This window comes from Indicator indicator, chromosome 9, assembly GCF_027791375.1.
Source record: "Indicator indicator isolate 239-I01 chromosome 9, UM_Iind_1.1, whole genome shotgun sequence".
In the NCBI taxonomy this organism is placed as follows: Eukaryota; Metazoa; Chordata; class Aves; order Piciformes; family Indicatoridae; genus Indicator; species Indicator indicator.
Window position 1 is genome coordinate 29953014 of NC_072018.1, and position 6000 is coordinate 29959013.

A 6000-nucleotide genomic window follows, 5' to 3' on the forward strand; every position below is an offset into this window, starting at 1 on the left:
GAGTGCTGGAGGGGATGTGTGAGTGCTGGAGGGGATGTGTGAGTGCTGGGGGGGATGTGTGAGTGCTGGGGGGGATGTGTGAGTGCTGGGGGGGATGTGTGAGTGCTGGAGGGGATGTGTGAGTGCTGGAGGGGATGTGTGAGTGCTGGGGGGGATGTGTGAGTGCTGGGGGGGATGTGTGAGTGCTGGAGGGGATGTGTGAGTGCTGGGGGGGATGTGTGAGTGCTGGGGGGGATGTGTGAGTGCTGGGGGGGATGTGTGAGTGCTGGAGGGGATGTGTGAGTGCTGGAGGGGATGTGTGAGTGCTGGGGGGGATGTGTGAGTGCTGGGGGGGATGTGTGAGTGCTGGGGGGATGTGTGAGTGCTGGAGGGGATGTGTGAGTGCTGGGGGGGATGTGTGAGTGCTGGGGGGGATGTGTGAGTGCTGGAGGGGATGTGTGAGTGCTGGAGGGGATGTGTGAGTGCTGGAGGGGATGTGTGAGTGCTGGGGGGGATGTGTGAGTGCTGGAGGGGATGTGTGAGTGCTGGAGGGGATGTGTGAGTGCTGGGGGGGATGTGTGAGTGCTGGGGGGGATGTGTGAGTGCTGGGGGGGATGTGTGAGTGCTGGGGGGATGTGTGAGTGCTGGGGGGGATGTGTGAGTGCTGGAGGGGATGTGTGAGTGCTGGAGGGGATGTGTGAGTGCTGGGGGGGATGTGTGAGTGCTGGGGGGGATGTGTGAGTGCATGGAGGGGATGTGTGAGTGCTGGGGGGGATGTGTGAGTGCTGGAGGGGATGTGTGAGTGCTGGAGGGGATGTGTGAGTGCTGGAGGGGATGTGTGAGTGATGGAGGGGATGTGTGAGTGCTGGGGGGGATGTGTGAGTGCTGGAGGGGATGTGTGAGTGCTGGGGGGGATGTGTGAGTGCTGGGGGGGATGTGTGAGTGCTGGAGGGGATGTGTGAGTCATGGAGGGGATGTGTGAGTGCTGGGGGGGATGTGTGAGTGCTGGGGGGGATGTGTGAGTGCTGGTGGGGATGTGTGAGTGCTGGGGGGATGTGTGAGTGCTGGGGGGGATGTGTGAGTGCTGGAGGGGATGTGTGAGTGCTGGGGGGATGTGTGAGTGCTGGAGGGGATGTGTGAGTGCTGGAGGGGATGTGTGAGTGCTGGGGGGGATGTGTGAGTCATGGAGGGGATGTGTGAGTGCTGGGGGGGATGTGTGAGTGCTGGGGGGGATGTGTGAGTGCTGGGGGGGATGTGTGAGTGCTGGAGGGGATGTGTGAGTGCTGGAGGGGGATGTGTGAGTGCTGGGGGGGATGTGTGAGTGCTGGAGGGGATGTGTGAGTGCTGGGGGGGATGTGTGAGTGCTGGAGGGGATGTGTGAGTGCTGGAGGGGATGTGTGAGTGCTGGGGGGGATGTGTGAGTGCTGGAGGGGATGTGTGAGTGCTGGAGGGGATGTGTGAGTGCTGGAGGGGATGTGTGAGTGCTGGAGGGGATGTGTGAGTGCTGGGGGGGATGTGTGAGTGCTGGAGGGGATGTGTGAGTGCTGGAGGGGATGTGTGAGTGCTGGAGGGGATGTGTGAGTGCTGGGGGGGATGTGTGAGTGCTGGAGGGGATGTGTGAGTGCTGGGGGGATGTGTGAGTGCTGGAGGGGATGTGTGAGTGCTGGGGGGGATGTGTGAGTGCTGGGGGGGATGTGTGAGTGCTGGGGGGATGTGTGAGTGCTGGAGGGGATGTGTGAGTGCTGGGGGGGATGTGTGAGTGCTGGAGGGGGGATGTGTGAGTGCTGGGGGGGATGTGTGAGTGCTGGGGGGGATGTGTGAGTGCTGGGGGGATGTGTGAGTGCTGGGGGGATGTGTGAGTGCTGGGGGGATGTGTGAGTGCTGGAGGGGATGTGTGAGTGCTGGAGGGGATGTGTGAGTGCTGGGGGGGATGTGTGAGTGCTGGGGGGATGTGTGAGTGCTGGGGGGGATGTGTGAGTGCTGGGGGGGATGTGTGAGTGCTGGGGGGGATGTGTGAGTGCTGGGGGGATGTGTGAGTGCTGGGGGGATGTGTGAGTGCTGGGGGGGATGTGTGAGTGCTGGGGGGGATGTGTGAGTGCTGGAGGGGATGTGTGAGTGCTGGGGGGGATGTGTGAGTCTGGAGGGGATGTGTGAGTGCTGGGGGGATGTGTGAGTGCTGGAGGGGATGTGTGAGTGCTGGAGGGGATGTGTGAGTCTGGAGGGGATGTGTGAGTGCTGGTGGGGATGTGTGAGTGCTGGAGGGGGATGTGTGAGTGCTGGGGGGGATGTGTGAGTGCTGGGGGGGATGTGTGAGTGCTGGGGGGGATGTGTGAGTGCTGGGGGGGATGTGTGAGTGCTGGAGGGGATGTGTGAGTGCTGGGGGGATGTGTGAGTGCTGGGGGGGATGTGTGAGTGCTGGGGGGGATGTGTGAGTCTGGAGGGGATGTGTGAGTGCTGGAGGGGATGTGTGAGTGCTGGGGGGGATGTGTGAGTGCTGGGGGGGATGTGTGAGTGCTGGAGGGGATGTGTGAGTGCTGGGGGGGATGTGTGAGTGCTGGGGGGGATGTGTGAGTGCTGGAGGGGATGTGTGAGTGCTGGGGGGATGTGTGAGTGCTGGGGGGATGTGTGAGTGCTGGGGGGGATGTGTGAGTGCTGGAGGGGATGTGTGAGTGCTGGAGGGGATGTGTGAGTGCTGGAGGGGATGTGTGAGTGCTGGAGGGGATGTGTGAGTGCTGGAGGGGATGTGTGAGTGCTGGAGGGGATGTGTGAGTGCTGGAGGGGATGTGTGAGTGCTGGAGGGGATGTGTGAGTGCTGGGGGGGATGTGTGAGTGCTGGAGGGGATGTGTGAGTGCTGGGGGGGATGTGTGAGTGCTGGAGGGGATGTGTGAGTGCTGGGGGGGATGTGTGAGTGCTGGGGGGGATGTGTGAGTGCTGGAGGGGATGTGTGAGTGCTGGAGGGGATGTGTGAGTGCTGGAGGGGATGTGTGAGTGCTGGAGGGGATGTGTGAGTGCTGGGGGGATGTGTGAGTGCTGGGGGGGATGTGTGAGTGCTGGAGGGGATGTGTGAGTGCTGGGGGGGATGTGTGAGTGCTGGAGGGGATGTGTGAGTGCTGGGGGGATGTGTGAGTGCTGGGGGGGATGTGTGAGTGCTGGGGGGGATGTGTGAGTGCTGGAGGGGATGTGTGAGTGCTGGAGGGGATGTGTGAGTGCTGGGGGGGATGTGTGAGTGCTGGAGGGGATGTGTGAGTGCTGGGGGGGATGTGTGAGTGCTGGGGGGGATGTGTGAGTGCTGGAGGGGATGTGTGAGTGCTGGAGGGGATGTGTGAGTGCTGGGGGGATGTGTGAGTGCTGGGGGGGATGTGTGAGTGCTGGGGGGGATGTGTGAGTGCTGGAGGGGATGTGTGAGTGCTGGAGGGGATGTGTGAGTGCTGGGGGGGATGTGTGAGTGCTGGGGGGGATGTGTGAGTGCTGGGGGGGATGTGTGAGTGCTGGAGGGGATGTGTGAGTGCTGGGGGGGATGTGTGAGTGCTGGAGGGGATGTGTGAGTGCTGGAGGGGATGTGTGAGTGCTGGGGGGGATGTGTGAGTGCTGGAGGGGATGTGTGAGTGCTGGGGGGGATGTGTGAGTGCTGGAGGGGATGTGTGAGTGCTGGAGGGGATGTGTGAGTCATGGAGGGGATGTGTGAGTGCTGGGGGGGATGTGTGAGTGCTGGAGGGGATGTGTGAGTGCTGGGGGGGATGTGTGAGTGCTGGAGGGGATGTGTGAGTGCTGGGGGGATGTGTGAGTGCTGGAGGGGATGTGTGAGTGCTGGGGGGGATGTGTGAGTGCTGGAGGGGATGTGTGAGTGCTGGGGGGGATGTGTGAGTGCTGGGGGGGATGTGTGAGTGCTGGGGGGGATGTGTGAGTGCTGGAGGGGATGTGTGAGTGCTGGGGGGGATGTGTGAGTGCTGGGGGGGATGTGTGAGTGCTGGGGGGGATGTGTGAGTGCTGGAGGGGATGTGTGAGTGCTGGGGGGATGTGTGAGTGCTGGGGGGGATGTGTGAGTCTGGAGGGGATGTGTGAGTGCTGGAGGGGATGTGTGAGTGCTGGAGGGGATGTGTGAGTGCTGGAGGGGATGTGTGAGTGCTGGAGGGGATGTGTGAGTGCTGGAGGGGATGTGTGAGTGCTGGAGGGGATGTGTGAGTGCTGGGGGGGATGTGTGAGTGCTGGAGGGGATGTGTGAGTCTGGAGGGGATGTGTGAGTGCTGGGGGGATGTGTGAGTGCTGGGGGGGATGTGTGAGTGCTGGAGGGGATGTGTGAGTGCTGGAGGGGATGTGTGAGTCATGGAGGGGATGTGTGAGTGCTGGGGGGATGTGTTAGTGCTGGGGGGGATGTGTGAGTGCTGGAGGGGATGTGTGAGTGCTGGAGGGGATGTGTGAGTGCTGGGGGGGATGTGTGAGTGCTGGGGGGGATGTGTGAGTGCTGGAGGGGATGTGTGAGTGCTGGAGGGGATGTGTGAGTGCTGGAGGGGATGTGTGAGTGCTGGAGGGGATGTGTGAGTCATGGAGGGGATGTGTGAGTGCTGGGGGGGATGTGTGAGTGCTGGGGGGGATGTGTGAGTGCTGGGGGGGATGTGTGAGTGCTGGGGGGGATGTGTGAGTGCTGGGGGGGATGTGTGAGTGCTGGAGGGGATGTGTGAGTGCTGGGGGGGATGTGTGAGTGCTGGGGGGGATGTGTGAGTGCTGGGGGGGATGTGTGAGTGCTGGGGGGATGTGTGAGTGCTGGAGGGGATGTGTGAGTGCTGGAGGGGATGTGTGAGTGCTGGGGGGGATGTGTGAGTGCTGGAGGGGATGTGTGAGTGCTGGGGGGGATGTGTGAGTGCTGGGGGGGATGTGTGAGTGCTGGAGGGGATGTGTGAGTGCTGGGGGGGATGTGTGAGTCTGGAGGGGATGTGTGAGTGCTGGGGGGGATGTGTGAGTGCTGGAGGGGATGTGTGAGTGCTGGGGGGATGTGTGAGTGCTGGAGGGGATGTGTGAGTGCTGGGGGGGATGTGTGAGTGCTGGAGGGGATGTGTGAGTGCTGGGGGGGATGTGTGAGTGCTGGGGGGGATGTGTGAGTGCTGGAGGGGATGTGTGAGTGCTGGGGGGGATGTGTGAGTGCTGGGGGGATGTGTGAGTGCTGGGGGGGATGTGTGAGTGCTGGGGGGGATGTGTGAGTGCTGGGGGGGATGTGTGAGTGCTGGGGGGGATGTGTGAGTGCTGGGGGGGATGTGTGAGTGCATGGAGGGGATGTGTGAGTGCTGGAGGGGATGTGTGAGTGCTGGGGGGGATGTGTGAGTGCTGGAGGGGATGTGTGAGTGCTGGAGGGGATGTGTGAGTGCTGGGGGGGATGTGTGAGTGCTGGAGGGGATGTGTGAGTGCTGGAGGGGATGTGTGAGTCTGGAGGGGATGTGTGAGTGCTGGGGGGGATGTGTGAGTGCTGGGGGGGATGTGTGAGTGCTGGAGGGGATGTGTGAGTCTGGGGGGATGTGTGAGTGCTGGGGGGGATGTGTGAGTGCTGGAGGGGATGTGTGAGTGCTGGGGGGGATGTGTGAGTGCTGGGGGGGATGTGTGAGTGCTGGAGGGGATGTGTGAGTGCTGGGGGGGATGTGTGAGTGCTGGAGGGGATGTGTGAGTGCTGGGGGGGATGTGTGAGTGCTGGGGGGGATGTGTGAGTGCTGGGGGGGATGTGTGAGTGCTGGAGGGGATGTGTGAGTGCTGGAGGGGATGTGTGAGTGCTGGGGGGGATGTGTGAGTGCTGGGGGGGATGTGTGAGTGCTGGAGGGGATGTGTGAGTGCTGGGGGGGATGTGTGAGTGCTGGGGGGGATGTGTGAGTGCTGGAGGGGATGTGTGAGTGCTGGGGGGGATGTGTGAGTGCTGGGGGGGATGTGTGAGTGCTGGGGGGGATGTGTGAGTGCTGGAGGGGATGTGTGAGTGCTGGGGGGGATGTGTGAGTGCTGGGGGGGATGTGTGAGTGCTGGAGGGGATGTGTGAGTGCTGG